General features: G+C 41.2%; 1 long non-coding RNA gene across 1 annotated transcript in view; it reads left to right on the top strand.

Moving 5' to 3' along the window:
* Window positions 1-16,878, top strand: part of LOC110740502 — a 232,041-nt gene that overhangs the window by 196,953 nt on the left and 18,210 nt on the right. The window contains exon 4 of the long non-coding RNA XR_002515125.2: window positions 5,275-5,489. This is a non-coding gene — a long non-coding RNA (uncharacterized LOC110740502). The remainder of the gene's footprint in view (window positions 1-5,274; window positions 5,490-16,878) is intronic.

Genomic DNA, 16,878 nt, shown 5'->3' with positions numbered 1-16,878 from the left:
TTACCTTTTTAAACCTATTATTTCAATGTGATTAACTTCACTTCTTTCATTTAGCTGTAAGCAAAATCTTGTTTACAAGGCAAAAAAAGTCTTTGCCTTAATATCGGCAATAATAATACAAACGAACATTGCAAGAAAATAATTTATGTGAAAAACAGGAAAAAATGGCAGTGATACACGAGGCTCCTCTTCGATTAATAAAAAGGAGGAAATATTTAAAAACAATTTATCAAAGAAATATATGCAGTTCATACATCATGCATTTGCAAAGAATATACTAATATTCATTCCACAAATAGCTGTGTGACCCTGAATTCTAATTCTTTTGTGTGTGACAAAATTTGGGTTGTGGTTAAAATCCAGAGCTGGGTTTGGTTAACAGAGTGCCAAGACTGGCCAGGCTACTGATGGAGAAAGAGGCCTGTGTTCACCAGACACCTGCCATGTTCTCTCTTTTGAATGTGGCCAAAGTGCATCGGAGGTTTTTAGAAAAGGTTATTAGTGCAAGCTTGGGTGAGCAACCTGAAACCTAGGTTGGTTTTAAAGGCAGAGCTTCATCATATCAGTTGTGCCTCTTCTTTTCAGGATTGAAATGCAAACCTCTAGAAACCATAATTTTGTTAAAAATTGCAAAAGGGAGAAATGCTTGGTGATTTTAAAAATTGTTTTTATTGGAAGCAAACCCTGGCAGAATGTTTCCCAAAAGTTGTCAAGGCCGGGTGGCCGCTGGGAAGCGGTGGCATCTGTCACTGCAGTTATGCAAATCCTCTCCTGTTAGGGCCAGAGCTTGGAGGGGAGACACACGGCTGCGTGTTGGCAAAACAGACACCGTATGCTACCACCCGCATTTCTCCCTAATTTATTTTTACCATTTTCTTTTATGGTCTTCCACTAGACGCACTTCCCAGGGAGTTCCTTTACAGGGCAATGCAGAGAAATTAGCATTTACATCATATTTAACAGTTTACAATGAGTTCCTCCACCCACACATAAAACAACGTGCTTTTATAAGGAAAACATCAATGTGAGAATGAATATTTCCACATATGGGTCCTCATTTAGCTGACGTTTAGACTCTTTGATGGTTTAAGAGGAAAAATGGAGTTGGCAAAAGGCTTTCCAGCTCAAGCCAGGGTGCCCAGCCCTCTGCACCCAGCCACTGGGATGCCTTTGGGAGAGGTGGGCTGAGCTGGATTTGAAGACGCAGGGCCGGGACAGCGGGAGGCTCCGACCCTGGATCACCTCTTCCACCTCTTCCTTCTGCTGTGTCTTTGTTGCTCACCCCTTACACCCCTCACCAAATTTCTTGAGTTCTCTCTTCCCTCCCTGCTTTTTGCACTCCAGTCTTCCTCTTGTCTGATCAACCGTATCTACTGAACACCTACATTGATCCAGGCTCTGACCTGGGAGCTGGCATGACAGAGGAGAGTCAGACACTCTAAACTTTTTTAACCCATGACTTTTTTAGGCATATAAAATACATGCACAACCAGATGGACTGACTTTTCCCTCTTAAACTACATAATGTTGAAATCATTCAGGAACCCCAGGTGGTGGTGACCTGTAATGGCCCAGACGAGGGACAACAGACTCTGACCTGGAGTCTAGCCCTGCCATCACTATGGTTAAGGCATCCTCTCTTTTCCCTGTTAGCTCTTGGTCTTGTTCTACTCAGAGGTTGTTGAGTACTGATTGTCAGGAACTTTGTTTACATACTCTCATCTCATCCTCAAAACAACTCATATTATCGGGGAGAGAGGCAGAGCGGGAGCAGGTTTTGTCGCTTGCCGTGCAGGCACTGGCCTGCTCCATGCTGGGATTTGCTTCACTGCAGCCCATGCAGACCTTCCCAGAGCTGCTCATTGTGTCTGTGGGGACTGCTGGGTTTACACCCTACTTCCTATCTCAGAGAGGGGGCTGTGTTAGAGGGGTGGGAGGCAGCAAAGCAGACAGAGCTATCAGTCCCTGAGAATGGGGGACCCATTTTTGGGGGCAGCCACATCCAGGGATGCCCCAGGTTGCCCTCCGGTGGGTACTAGGAACTGAAAACCCAGAGAATGCCAGCTTCTTCCAGGGTGGGGGCACAGGCTCAGAGAGCCTGGGGGAAGTGCCAGAAGCCATCAGGGCAGGTTGACAGATGTGTTTCTAGCATCTGCCTCATTCCTGGTGCTTGGCAGATGGGGCGCGGGGACCAGGCAGCTGAAAACCTGGATCTGTTTCAAACAGCTCCATTTCCCCGGCTCAAAGCAGAGCATTTCTGCAGGGCAGCCATAAAACCAGTGCCACAGGGTCTCTCCAACCAAAGTTTCACTAGAATGCGGCGTAAGCCTGGTTTTGTTGAGAGGGAATCGTGTGGCCCAGTGAGCACTCTCTGGCTTATGAAACCCCTTGCTTCTGCACCTGTCCTTGTAGCTCTGCATGTCACATTTGGAGCCTTCAGACACCTGACAACCTTGAGATATGCCCATTTACCAGATGAGACTGTCAAGGTGAAGGCTGACTTGACCTTCCAGAGCCATGCTGTCCAATTCATTAGCCACTATCCACAAGCTATTCAGAATTGACTTATATTGTCAGTATATTTAAAATACTCTGCATTTTGAAAAAAAAAGAAATAAAGTATCTCAATAATATTTTTTATATTGATTACATGTTGAAATAATAATATTTTGGATATATTGGGTTAAATAAAATTTATTATTAACATTATTTTCACCTATTTTTACTTTAAGAAAATGTGGCCACCAGAAAATGTGAAATGACAGACAGAGCTTGCTTTCTATTTCTTTTGTACTGTGCCGTCCTAGAGGGCAGGCCTTGTAGCATCATCCTCAAAGACATTGTGCCTGTGTCACCAGCAAAATTTGCCCAGGAGCCCTTATTGCTGGATATTGCTAGGTCCTGGAGGCATGGGCTATCCCTTCCCCTGTTGCCCAGAAAGTGAGAACTGTGTCCTCAGGGACCCTGGTCAGCTGTTTCCGAAGAGCAGTGACTGCAGATGCAACTTTGGTTACTCCTGCTAGTTTCTGCTGATCTGCTACCCCTGGCACCTAGATACAGTCCCTGTGCTGGGTCCCAAGGCTCATGGCTACTCCCTCTAGACCCAAAGACAGGCTCCAGAGGGGTCTCTTGGGGGGCATCCAGGGGCTTCTCTTCCTGTTCCTTATGGTGGCTGGGCTTGTTCCCGGCTGACCCACAGGAACTGGGCTGCCCTACATCTCCTGCCTTGTACCTCCTCTGCCTTGATGGGCTGCCAGGTTCTAGGCAGGTGCCCCTGGAAGCCGAAGCAACCTTGGGAAGCACAGAGGAGGGGACGTCTTGCTGTAGCCACCTCAATCCTGAGTAAACCTACACCCCTCCACCACTACAAGGGGCACTTTTTCAGCTGTGGGCAGCATAACACATCCTTAGCGCTAAGGGAGCAGTGGGGACAGGGTGCTCTCACTTTGTTCAGTGTCTCAGCCCAAACTCTCCCCTTAAAGATGGACTCATCCCTTTACTTAAAGGTGCATCCTCTTTGGACCCTCCAAGGGCCCCCAGAATTCCCCATTTTCCAGGAAAAGCTCACCCTTTTGGGGGTGGGTGAAGACGAGCTTCATCTGCATCCCCCCTCCTTGAGTAGATATTTATGGAGCACCCACCTCCTGGCAGGCACCCTACAAGCACTGGCCACACAGTAGCAAACAAAAGCAGCTGCACCCTGGCCTCTCAGAGCTCCCTCTAGTGGGGGAGACACGTGCTGATCTAGAAATCACACCCAAGTCTCCTTACAAACTCTAAGAGCTACTTGCAAAGGATGCGAGAAACGGATCCAGTTTTGAGTGGAGGTAGTTGGGGTCAGGGAAGGCTTCCCTGAAGATGCGATACTTCAGCTGACATTGTATTTTGGAAACTTTGGTTTTCCTCCCACACCGCTCCTAGGAAAGGGTCTTGAGGATCGGATGAGGCTGGAGAACATTTACCAGCTTGGCCTGAGGCAGAATTTTCTGGAAGGAAAACTTTAATAAGAACAGAGAAAGAGATCTAGAAAAATCAGCACATTTTAGCGTTAAGCCTTAAGAGTAAGATCAAGCTGCAACTGGGAGAGGAAGGGAGGGCTGAAATCCACAGTGGATAGAGGCAAGAGGTTCAAGGCCAAGGGGGTGAATGGTGATGGGGTGTGGGCCTTCCTCCCGGGTAGAGCTCCTGGCTGCTGCAGTGATGGCTTAACAGATCTGTGCAGGGCTGCACATTGCGTATTTGGTGTTTTGATGGAGCCTCTGTTTTACTGGGTCTCATAAAAGCTTCCAATGATAGAGTATGCCTGATGGGGAGCCCAATGTTGAAAAGAGCCCTGAACCACGAGACCTGGTTCCAACCCTGATTTTGCCCCCGACCCACTGTGTGACCTTGGGTGAACCCTCTCCCCTCTCTGGAATACAACCTCCTCATCTGTAAAATAACGGGGCTGGACTGGGTGACCTACAAGCCCACATGCACATCTCGGGTTCCAGGACTGTGGGAGTCAATGACGTGCTTGACTGAGCCGTTCCCAGTTGTAGCCGAGAGGTCGAGGTTCAAGCCTGTTATGAAGCCACCGCTCAGATGCTGCCACTTCTGATATTAATTTCTTTTCTCCCCATGAGACATGGAGGGCTTTATGAATGACTCCAAGAATTGCTTCTGGCCTTGGAGATGGAAGCTGGCCCTGAAAGCCAATGGAGCTGAAACCCTAGAGCACCTGTACCCCAGGCTTTGGTGAATTGACCCAAATCATTTCTCCTACGAGCAAGCTGTGGCTGAACTCTCGAGAACGGGGAGCTGGTGACAAACTTTCATTCTGATTGTCCCCAGAGCCATGCTCTGCTTCATTTGAATCCAGAGTACAGAAAGCCCTGATTTTATTGGAAGTACAAAGTCATGGATGTGGGGTTGTTCTATTGTGAGTTAGAATCCTGTAACCAGTGGACTAACTCTGGGTCACCTCCATGAGCCTTAGTTTCTTTATCCATAAAATAGGAGACAGTGAAGTCACCTACCTTCACCAAATTATTAGGAGATGAAAATGAGCTTGTTATCTTATATCATATGCAAGCACCTGGTAAAATTTAAAGCTATATGAAGTTTATCATTATTATAAAATAAAAAACAACAATAAAAATATCCCTGTTAGATGAAAAAATGTATCTCTAGAGCTTAGAGATGCTAATGCTAATAAAGGTATCCTTCCTTTACACAGTACTTTATCTAATAAAGCACTACTCTATGTTCATTATCTCATTTTTTTCTCACCAGGACTATGAGGCAGGTGTCATCACTGCTATGTTTCAGATGGGCAATGGCTCATGAAGGAGAAGTAGAATGCCTGAAGTCACAGCTACCTGGAGGGACATCAACCGCAATCTGATTGCCTCTAAGTCGGGTGTTTTCTCACCGTCTATGTTCTTTGGACTGGACATCCAGCATTGCCTCTCCCTTGCAGTTCTTGGGATGGCCACTGTCCTTTACTGGTAGGTGTTGGTCACTCAGACCTGTGACCCTTTGGCTAGAGGGGCTTTGAGAGTGGACACACACCCCTTTTTTTACATGGTCAGGAGGAGCTGGCTTAGAATAGCTTTGTGGGACACTGTTGTCCAGGAAGCTACATGTCAGCTTCATGCTCAGGTGAGTGATGGCTAGAGCCAGGGTAGACTCTTCTGTGCCCTGCCTGGCCTGAAAGGCAGGTGTGGAGAGGGGCGGACAGGCTGCGAAGGTGAGAAACTCTATGGAAGGATATCAATCACTGGCTGATGTTTCAACAAGAGGAAGATCCTCAAACAAGCCCCAATGCCACCCGACAGTTACTCCCTTATGTCTTCCTGCCATTCCCCAGGCCAAGGGCCATGCACTAATTCATGCTAAAACTTCAGCCCTGCTCTTTAGAAGCTCACAGTCATAGTATGGAAAAGCTGTCTGGGTGGCTACTGGAGATCTGCTAGCATAAAAGTTTCTGATTCCTTTCCAGCTAAAAATGAAAATGTCTTTTTAGGGGGAAAAAAATAAATAAATCCCCAGAAACAACACCTTATCAGAATAATAAAATTAAATTATAACAGGGCTGTCAGCGACACAATATCTGAGGGTGACAAGATGTAATCTCAGTAAAAACATCGGATCTGTCCGTTTATAGATCTAATAAATTATGTTAGAATTGTGCTCTTATAAATCCAGGCTGTCGAGGAAACCCAACAACTAATTCATCAGTTGCTCATCGAGAGGTCTGCTTCTCCGTTTCAATTGCTCACCATGTAGATAACAAGGAGCCTTACAGACTGGCTGGTTAAATGTCATTTGTTTCAGAGCTGTAACATGGCACGGATCATTGCTCACACATCGTCACCCAATTATATTAACCTGTGCAGCAATACGGTGTAATGACATGACATTAACGCAGCCACTTCAGAGGGGCGACAACTTCCCTTCTCACAGAGGCTGGAGCTGCCGCCTTCTCCCCAACCTCTCCCTTGTCATTTAAATGCAAAATAAAAGCTCTTGAATGGAAGGAGCAGAGAGTCAGTTCTCTCTGGCTGAAATTTAAAATATTCTATGCTTTATCCTCTGTGAGCTATGAGGGGCTTGCCTGCTGAGTTTTTTGTTCAGCAACTCAATTTTCCCAAAGGACGAGGTTTCCACCATCCTCCTGAAATTCACAATTTTTTTGTCTTCAAGGGCAGTTCTGAGATTGCCCCCAAAATAAGGAATAAGGAGATGACTGAAATGGGGGATGAGAGGTACAGAGACAGCCCTATTTACAGAGGTAAATTACAAGGCACAGAACCCTTCTTGGGGTTTATGGCATTTTGGGGTATCCAGTTTCTTTTTTCTTTTTCTTTCTTTTTTTTTTTTTTTTTTTTTGAGACAGAGTCTGGCTCTGTTGTCCAGGCTGGAGTGTGGCGGCGTGATCTCAGCTCACTGCAACCTCTGCCTCCTGGGTTCAAGCAATTCTCCTGCCTCAGCCTCCTGGGGCATATGCCACCACCCCCGGCTAATTTTTGTATTTTTAGTAGAGACGGGATTTCACCATGTTGGCCAGGATGGACTCGATCTCTTGACCTCATGATCTGCCTGTGTCAGCCTCCCAAAGTGCTGGGATTACAGGCGTGAGCCACCGCGCCCGGTGGGAGTATCTAGTTTCTTTTGTCTTGTCAGAGATACAAGGAGAAGATGAACACGCCGGTTGATTTCAGAGCCTGTGTTTCTCATTCTTGGCACCGCTGACACTTGGATTACCGTTTGTCGTGGGGGTCTGTCCTGTGTTGTGGAATGCTTAGCAGCATCCCTGGTGTCTACCCACTAGATGCCAGTAACATTTCCCCACCGGTTGTGACAACCAAAAATGTCTCTAGACATTGCCAATTGTCTGCTCAGGGGCAGAATCGCACCCTGTTAAGAATCATTGATCTAGGGCAAAATTTTTTACTCTATAAATCTCCAGTAAATATTTACAGAGCACCAGATCTGTGCTGGATTTGGGGCCCTTTAAGTTGCTTAGGAATTTCTTCATAGAAGAGAGGCCTGTCTCAGAACTCCCAAAGTCTCTGTCCTTGGCAGACAGAGAGGTGGTTATGTCCTTCAGGTTTTTCATGTTGAATCCCATCTCTGTTTAATAGCCCTGAAACTTTAGGACTCTTGCTTCATCTGTACAATGGGGATAATAATAGCACTGATGTCACTGAGCTGTTGTAAGAATTAAATGATTTATACAGGCAAAGTACTGAAGGCCTGGCACACAGGAAGCCTTTGGTACTTGGTTTAATTTTCATTAAAGCTCACTCATCAAGGATCCTTTGGATCCTGGGGACAAGGAGTTAGCCCAAACCTCAAGGACAGAACCTGGCCGGGGGTTAGGGACAGGCAAAACAGGTCTCCCTAAGCAGAGCTTCTATCTAGTAAAGGAAATCAAGGAAGTAGCCCATGAGGACAGACTATGCATGCCTAGGAGAGGCTCATAGGTACCAGTGCTGACCACTTTAAATAAATCAACCATTTAATCAACCAATAGCATTTTTACGTGCCATGTGCCGTCATTAGTACTTCTCAAATATTATATCACTTACACCTCACAATAACTATGAGAGAGATCATTTTACAGATGAGGAGACTGAGGCACAGAAAGATTTAGTAACTTCCTCAGTGTGGACCTTAGATTTGTACCCAGGCAGCCTGCTTCCAGAGTCCACACTTTCAGCATCCATCTTTTTTATTTTTTTGAAGATGGGGTCTCACTCTTGCCGAGATGCAAATGTAGTGGTTACGATCATGGCTCACTGCAGCCTTGACCTCCCCAAGCTCAGGTGATCCTCTTACCTCAGTCTTCCAAGTAGGTGGGACTATGGGAGCATGCCACCATGCCCAGCTAGTTTTCGTATTTTTTGTAGAGCTGGAGTTTCACTGTGTTACCCAGGTTGGTCTCAAACTCCTGGACTCGGGTGATCTGTCCACCTTGACCTCTCAAAGTGCTGAAATTACAGGTGTGAGCCACTGTGCCTGGTCCAGCACACATCTGTGATGGGGATAAGAGAGTCCCTGCTCTGCTCAGGGTTAACTTAGGGGTAAGGCAAATGATATGGTTTGGCTGTGTTCCCACCCAAATCTCACCTTGAATTGTAGTTTCCATAATTCCCATGTGTTGTGGAAGGGACCTGGTAGGAAGTAATTGAATCATGGGAGTGGTTTCCTCCATGCTATTCTTGTGATAGTGAGTAGGTTCTCATGAGATCTGATGGTTTTATTAAGGGCTTCCCCCTTTGCTTGGCTCTTATTCTTCTCTCTCCTGCTGCCATGTGAAGAAAGATGTGTTTGCTTCCCCTTCTGCCATGATTGTAAGTTTCCTGAGGCCTCCCAAGCCCTGCCGAATTGTGAGTCAATGAAATCTCTTTTCTTTATAAATTACCCACTCTTGGGTATGTCTTTGTTAGTAGCATGAGAATGGATTAATACAGCAAGGTCAGAGGTCTGGGAAGACTGAGGCAGAGAGCTGCCCATCTCCTATTGTAAGCTTGCCTCCCTGTTTCTTTTTAAGTTGGTCACCTTTGTTTTGTCTTCCCTACCTTTCCACTGAAATGTTTATGGAAACACACAAATACTGACATATTTAATAGCACCAGGATCCTGGAATATTAATCTGTGATATGCATCTAATTTCCTTCAACCAAAACAGATGAAGTATTGAGGCAGAGGGTGGGGCCAAACGGGGAAAAGGCTAAAGGCAGCCTCAGTCTACCTATTCCCAACCTGTATCTATATCTCTAAATGAGTCCTTCAGAGAGAAGGAAGCCTTCCTCACCCCTACTCTGTAGGAATTATGTTCTGAGGAGGCCAGGGTTCTAGATTCCCTCACTCCACCCTAGCAATGCTCTTCCAGCAGTTCAGTGACCAGCACTCTAATGCCACTCGGGTGGAAGTACATACAATAGGTAATGGCCATGTTGGAATGTGGGTCTGGCTTTGGGAAGGAGCTAATCTTCAGACAGACATGGGCATTCAGGGGTTGGAGTTTGAATTTACTGTTCACACAGATTATTCAGGAGTATGTGACCTTCTCGTAGTAACATGATCAGTTGGCTGGTTTCTGAGACAGCCTATAACTCCCTGTGAACCATCGGAATTATAGTAAATATGAGACTAAAAACACTGGAAGTTGAAGAGAGAATTAGAGGCTGTCACATGCTCCAGCTCTCTGGCATAAGTTCTGGGCTTAAGGATTCAAATAGCACCCAGATGGCCAGCAAAGAAGAACCAAAGAAAGTCTTATTTTTAATTTTAATTTTTTTTTTTTTAGCAAAAAAGTCCTATGTCTAGGCAGACTTGGCTTTATTTTCTTTCTTTTGTTGGATCAGAAATGAGTAAATAGAGGAAGAAAAGAAGCGCATGAGGCTTCAGAGAAAATCTGCCTCACAAAACAGAGAACATGTTACTCACAACGTAGAGAAAGAACTTACTTTTGAAAAAGATTGATGATAGTAAACTGAAGAACATTTTAGAACACATCTGACTTGTCTTTTCAGCAAAATTCATGGAAATATGTAGTTTATGATACAAGAAATAAAAATAAGATGATGATATGCCAAAGTATGACATGAAGGGAGCAAGCTGAGAGGAGTTAGAAATAAAATAAGGTAAATGAAATTCATAAAGATGAAATATAAAGAAGCAAAATTAAAATTAATGTTAGATGCAGCACAGAGCAGAATTGGCAAGGTAGAAAATAGTCAATAATCACTTAATCTGTATGCCTCTATGCCTCAATGTCATCATCTGTTCAGTGGTGATAACCGTGGTGCCTGCTCATGGAGCCGTTTGAATAGTAAATGACATAAAGCATGTAAAGCTCTTAGCAGAGTATCTGGGATGAGGTATGCTTTTAATAAATATTAGCTATTATTTTTCTAATTAAAAACTTAATGTAAGAAATTAATGTGATCACAAAAAGTGAGTTTTTAGAGATTTTAATTGTGCATTTGAACTAATAATAGTGAGGTAGACACTGAACTTGGAATCATAAATCCTGGATAAACTTAAAAAACTCCAGCAGATTATAGGAGAAACAAAAGCAAAGAGATTAGGTACATAGAGAACAGAGAATGGCACTTAATAGAGTGCCAGCATAGAGATCACTGCTGTTCCTAAAAAGGAGACCAGTGTGTTTATTCTTTTGCATATAAGAAATACTTTAAAATATTTCCCTCCAAAATTTCAAAATAAAAAACAAAATTTTAAAAGAGACCAGAACAACAAAAGAAGTAACAGCGGAAGGTGAACTAGGAGAGAACTTTCTCAAGCTTAAGAAAAATTTTAATATTTTTTGAAAGGTCAGTAATACATTAGGAAAAATGAAAAAAAAGAGATAAATGTTTAGCAAAACGAGTGTTCTACAAGTATTTTATCCTGCTTCATTTTTCCTTCATAGCATTTATCTCACGTACGTAGGAGTTTGTTGTTTGTTATCTACACATTGATGAAAATTCCATGTGGGCAGGGACTTCGTTTTGTTCATCATCGTATCCTCCATGCCCAGATCAGTGCCTGCCATATAGTAGGCACTCAATAAATATTTGTTGAGTGCATGGGTGAATGCATACTGACAGGTCTTCTATAATGAGATTCCATAGACAATTTAATTTGGGAAGCTTTGCTTATCATAGCTCCCTCTTGGAAAGTAGCAATGCTCAATGTGTGTTTTCCTTGGAACCCCAGCTTGGGAAAAGCTGACCTGTATACACACTGGTTAAAGATTCTCCATGATCTGGCCCTCCATTATAAGTCTCATCTCATCTCATCAGTTTCTTCTTTCTTGCTTGCTCATTTCTACTCCAGCCACAGTGGCCTCCCTGTTATTCCTTGAACATATCAGGCAAGCTCTCAGTTCAGGGTCTCTGCATATGCTCTTCCCTCTGCCTGGAATGCTCTTCACCAGAGAGCCACATGGCTCACTCCTCACTTCCTTCAGGTTTTTATTGGAATGTTAACTTATTAAAGTGTTCCCTTAGGACCCTATTTAAATGGTCATGTTTCCAACTCCCTATGCCCTTCTTCAGCTTTAACCTCCTTCCTAGTGTGTGTTATCATCAGAAATCCCCTATAATAGAGAGTCCATGACATACTTACTCATTTTGTTTATCGCCTCTCTCCCCCACTAGCCTGAGAGGTCCCTGAAGGCAGATCTTTTTCTCTGCTTTAATTCTCTGTTCTTTCTCTCTGCCTTAATTCTCTGTTCTTCATTCTCTCTGTTCCATTCATTGCTATGTCTAGATCAGTGCTTTGCACACAGTAGGTACTTGACAAATATTTGTTGAATACCTGTATTAATAAATGAATGACCTCTAGAGGCATGAAGGAAGGAAACAATTTTCTCATAAAGGACAAAGATCAGATTGCTTTCAGACTTTGCCACAATTCTGAAAACTGCAAGATGATGGGACAATGTCTACGGAATTCGGAGAGGAAAAGGTTATGACTCAAGAGCATACAGTTCCCAGGCAAGTTATTCAGTTGTGAAGATAACAGAAAGATATATATGCAAAGTCTATCATTTATGAACCCATCCTAAAATACAAAAAGCAAAGCAAATAAAATTCTTGAGGCTATATTACACATGAATGAAATAAATCAAAGTCGGGGACACAGAAAAGGATAAATCAAGATAAAAGTCAGAACAGTGAACATTAAAATCAGTTAAACATATCTATTATTTTAATAATAATAAATAAGGTTACCTAGCAATGCAATTATCTGAGAAACAATTCCTGGAATAGAGGAACATAATATAAACAAACATAAAATTAAATATTAATAATCTGGGTCTAAAAATTCTAGATTATATTAATGAAAACATGTAAGTGGGTTAGGAATGGATTGGGGGTAAATTTCAAAATGATTTTTTACTCCTGTTACAGAAGAGTCATCAACAAAAATGATTTAATTCATTACATTAATGAACAGAAAAATACAGGTATACAGTATAGTTTTTACCAGGAAAAGACAATCATTTATGGGAATATAAGAAGGTTTTATACACTTCAATCAGCCAGAGAAGAAAAAAAATCAAAGAGAACAGAGTTTATGGGAATATTTTTATATATTATTTCTAATGCTTTTTATATTTTAAACTTTTTCAAAATTTAGAAAAACAGTAATAGTCTTGATGAAAAACAAAACTAATAGCAAAAAAGCACAAAGAACAGTATAAAATAACAATGCAGTAAGATCTAGAACTCTGGGTCTTTGTTTATTTTTATTTTTTATTTCATTTTTTTTTTCTGTAGACCTCCTCTGTGCACATGGGTCTTTAAATAGAATAAAATTTAATGCAAAATATAAAGACTTTCAAATTGGATTAAAGCAAGAGAGTGAGCAAGCAAGCAAACAGAAACCACCTACAAACTTTGTATATGATTTAGATCTAAGTCAAAATGACATACAAGGACAAGATACACTCCAAAGTAAAAGACATTAAAATAAGGCAATTTGGCCAGTCACAGTGGCTCACACCTGTAATCCCAGCACTTTGAGAGGCCAAGGCAGGCTAATTGCTTGAGCCCAGGAGTTCAAGAGCAGCTTGGGCAACATGGCAAAAATCCATCTCTATAAAAAATAAAAAAATTTAGCTGTGTGTGGGGCATGTACCTGTAATCCAGCCACTTGGGTGGCTGAGATGGGAGGATTACTTGAGCCTTGGAGGTTGAGGAAGCAATAAGCCATGATTGCACCACTGCACTACAGCCTGGGCAACAGAGTGAGATCTTGTCCAAAAAAAGAAAAAGAAAAAGAAAAAAAAGAAGGTAATTTTATTTTGATAAGGAAGCAATAATAGTCATGAATCTTGATGTGCCAAATAATGTAACATCATATCAGGAAAAAAGTGATGAAACACAATAATAGAAGAGGAATTTAACACAGACCAAAAATATAAATAAGGATACTTATGAGTTCAGCAATATATACCTTGACCCTTGGAAATTTAGATAAAATTTTTCCACTTTACTCCCACTTCCATACCTCAGGGCTGTCAAATGCTCTGTAAAATCTCCTGACCTCACCTTCTCCTGCTTCTCTTGACTTCCTTTTTGTTTCTGTGATGTTTAAATAGGAGGTAGAGTCTGGTCCCATTGTTTTGGAAGATTATTTTCAGCCTAGCATTCCCTATGAATCCAAATTAGTTTCCCTGCTTTCCTCAGAATTCTGATAAACAAAGGCTTTCTATCTCTTTAGAAAATTATTGTTGATAATGCAATTGTTTCCAAACTTTTTGAATGTGAATCCCAATATGTAGAACATTTTGAGCATACAGTTTAAATATAAATGTTTGTTAATTATGTAGACATACCACTGAATTAAAATATTGACTTCTGTGCTTTTTAGACTGGTGTTCTCTGTCATGTTCACTATGCACTTCTCTGTTTAAAACCTTTTCAAGTATATGCTCCCAATAGTGCATATATTAATAATATTAATCTTCTACAATACTAATATAAGACATATGAAACATATACAAAATAGAGAAAAGACATAATGAAAATAAATGTTGAATGTAAGTTTTAATGTTTTACCTACACTTGATTGGATAATCCTGTGTTCCCCTCTGTGATGCACACCCCAAAGTGGAGACTATGTTCTAGAGACGAAGCTTCTTTTCAAGAACTCGACATATCAATACAAATTGTTTACATGTTAGCTTAAAAGAAAAAAAATCAATAATTTCCCCAAATAAAAGTTATATGTTAAATTCTTTAACCACAATATAATAAAGATAGGAAACAATAAGAAAAGGTTAGAGGAAAAATAATTAATGGAAAGGTAAACAAAACCTTTGGGTTAGAAACAACTTAAACCAACAGACATGGGATAGTTAGATGAAAAGAGTGAGAACATCATTTAGCAAACTTTTGGGATATAGTTAAAACTGGACTCAAAGGTAAATACATTTCCTTAAGTGACTTCACTGTTAAAATGAGAAAGAATTAAAAAATCAAAGAACAACTTACATAAGAAATTACGAGAAAATGTATATTTTCAATAGGTAAAAAGCAATAGGTAAAAAGGTAGACAATAGGTAAAAAGCAATATTCCAGGACAGACACAGAAAGTGATAATTTAGAAATGAGAGAAAAAGGCTGGGTGTGGTGGCTTCCGCCTGTAATCCCAGCAATTTGGGAGGCTGAGGAGGGTGGATCACCTGAGGTCAGAAGTTCCAGACCAGCCTGGCCAACATGGTGAAACCCCGTCTCTACCAAAAAACAAAACAAAACAAAAATTAGCAGGGCATGGTGGCACATGCCTATAGTCCCAGCTACTTGGGAGGCTGAGGGAGGAGAATCACTTGAACCTGGGAGGGAGAGGTTGCAATGAGCCGAGGTGGTGTCACTGCATTCCAGCCTGGGCAACAGGGTGAGACTCCATCTCAAAAAGAAAATAATAATAATAATAAGAATAAGAAATGGGAAACAATAAAATTTACAATTAAACCCAAGAGAAATTCCACGGATGTTAATAAAGTCTCTTACACAACTAGCAAGATGGTCAAAATATTACTACAAAACATTAGAAGTGAAAAGAAGTATTTAACTTTACAGAGTGAGTTTTAGGAATGATAAACAAGTAACCAGATGGTTTTATAGGTACATCTTTTCTAATTTATAATCTAAATATTTAAATCTCATGATAAATTGCTTTAGAACATAAAAGGGATAGCAAAATTATTGCAATTTCATACCAAAATTATATAAAGACAGGAAACTTGAGAACATTCTTACTTTTGAATGTAATAAGAATGTTGTATATTTACAAAAAATTTAGGACAGTAAGTCCAATCTTAAGAGAATAATTCACCTTGAGCTACCAATTATTTCAGGACTGAAAGATAGCTTAATATTAGGAAATCTATATTAAAAATTAAGTTTCTGTTTGTTACTGTGTCAGGCAAACATGCCTGAGTGAATTTCCCCCAAATTGTGAGGGTATGTTTGAAATTGTTTGCCCTGATATTGTCTGTTTCTGCGGTATATAAAAAAAAATCACTTTTTGGGAGTGAGAATCTAGAGAGACCTCAAAGAGGTTAGCAGTCATTCTTCAGAGCAGCTGAGGGCAACAAGAGGCTCATGGTATCCATATTTAGCCATTACAACTCAGAAGAAACAAATGGTGGCTTCATATATGAGGCCCCATTGAAAGCCACAAGGGCAGACACTCCAAATTACTGGCATTGATTTGTAATCAAGCTGCTTTTCACATGGGCAATTCCTTATAGTGTGTTACAGGGAGAGAAACAGCAGAGATATGCTTATTTAACAATGGTCAATGATTTTCTAAAGTAATGCCAGTGGAGCCAAGAAGTCAACTATTATAATGTAAGAATAGGACAAATGTAAAAAGCGATATTATCATCTTGATGAAAATTATAAAAGAATTTGATAAGACTCCATATCTACTTCTGATTTTAAAAATCTTAATTAATATGGGCTTAAAGACTCTACTCAACAAAATTTCTGCCTTACACTAACAGTCAAAGCCATAGATACTGGTTAAATACAAAAGGCATTTTTATTGACATTAAGGATGCCCCTTATCCACGAGAGCCCTCTTTTCCCCAGTTGTGATAATCAAAAATACCTCTAGACATTACTGAATGCCCCCTAGGGAGCAAAATTATCCCTGCTTGAGAATAACTAATCTATGTTGAGAATCACTGTTTTAGAAATTCTAGTAAATGCAATGAGACAAGAAAAAAATTACAACTTGTAACTACTGAAAGAGAGGATTGTAATTACTTTCAGAAGGTGTGTTTATTATCTTCAGAAACTTAAGAGAATTAACTAGAATTGGAAGTAATAAAAAGAGTTCATTAAGGAGGCTGAATATGGAATAAATATACAAAAAAATCCAAAATTCAAACAACAACCAGTTAGAAAATATAATAGACAAAGATTTTATTTCAATAACAAAAAATAGAAAATCTTAGGTAATAAACTTACCAGGCTGTGTTCTGGAATACATATGAAGGAAACATACAATTTATTGACAAAGGTGTTTTTGTTTTTTTTTTTGAGACGGAATCTCACTCTGTCGCTCAGGCTGGGGTGCAGTGGTCGGATCTCAGCTCACTGCAAGCTCCGCCTCCCAGGTTTACGCTATTCTCTTGCCTCAGTCTCCCGAGTAGCTGGGACTACAGGCGCCCGCCACCTCGCCCGGCTAGTTTTTTGTATTTTTTAGTAGAGACGGTGTTTCACCGTGTCAGCCAGGATGGTCTCGATCTCCTGACCTTGTGATCCGCCCGTCTTGGCCTTCCAAAGTGCTGGGATTACAGGCTTGAGCCACCGCACCCAGCCGACAAAAGTGTTCTTGAATCCATCTCCAAGAATGATC

Source organism: Papio anubis, chromosome 16, assembly GCF_008728515.1.
Source record: "Papio anubis isolate 15944 chromosome 16, Panubis1.0, whole genome shotgun sequence".
NCBI lineage: Eukaryota > Metazoa > Chordata > Mammalia > Primates > Cercopithecidae > Papio > Papio anubis.
This window is presented reverse-complemented; position numbering and strand designations above follow the sequence as displayed.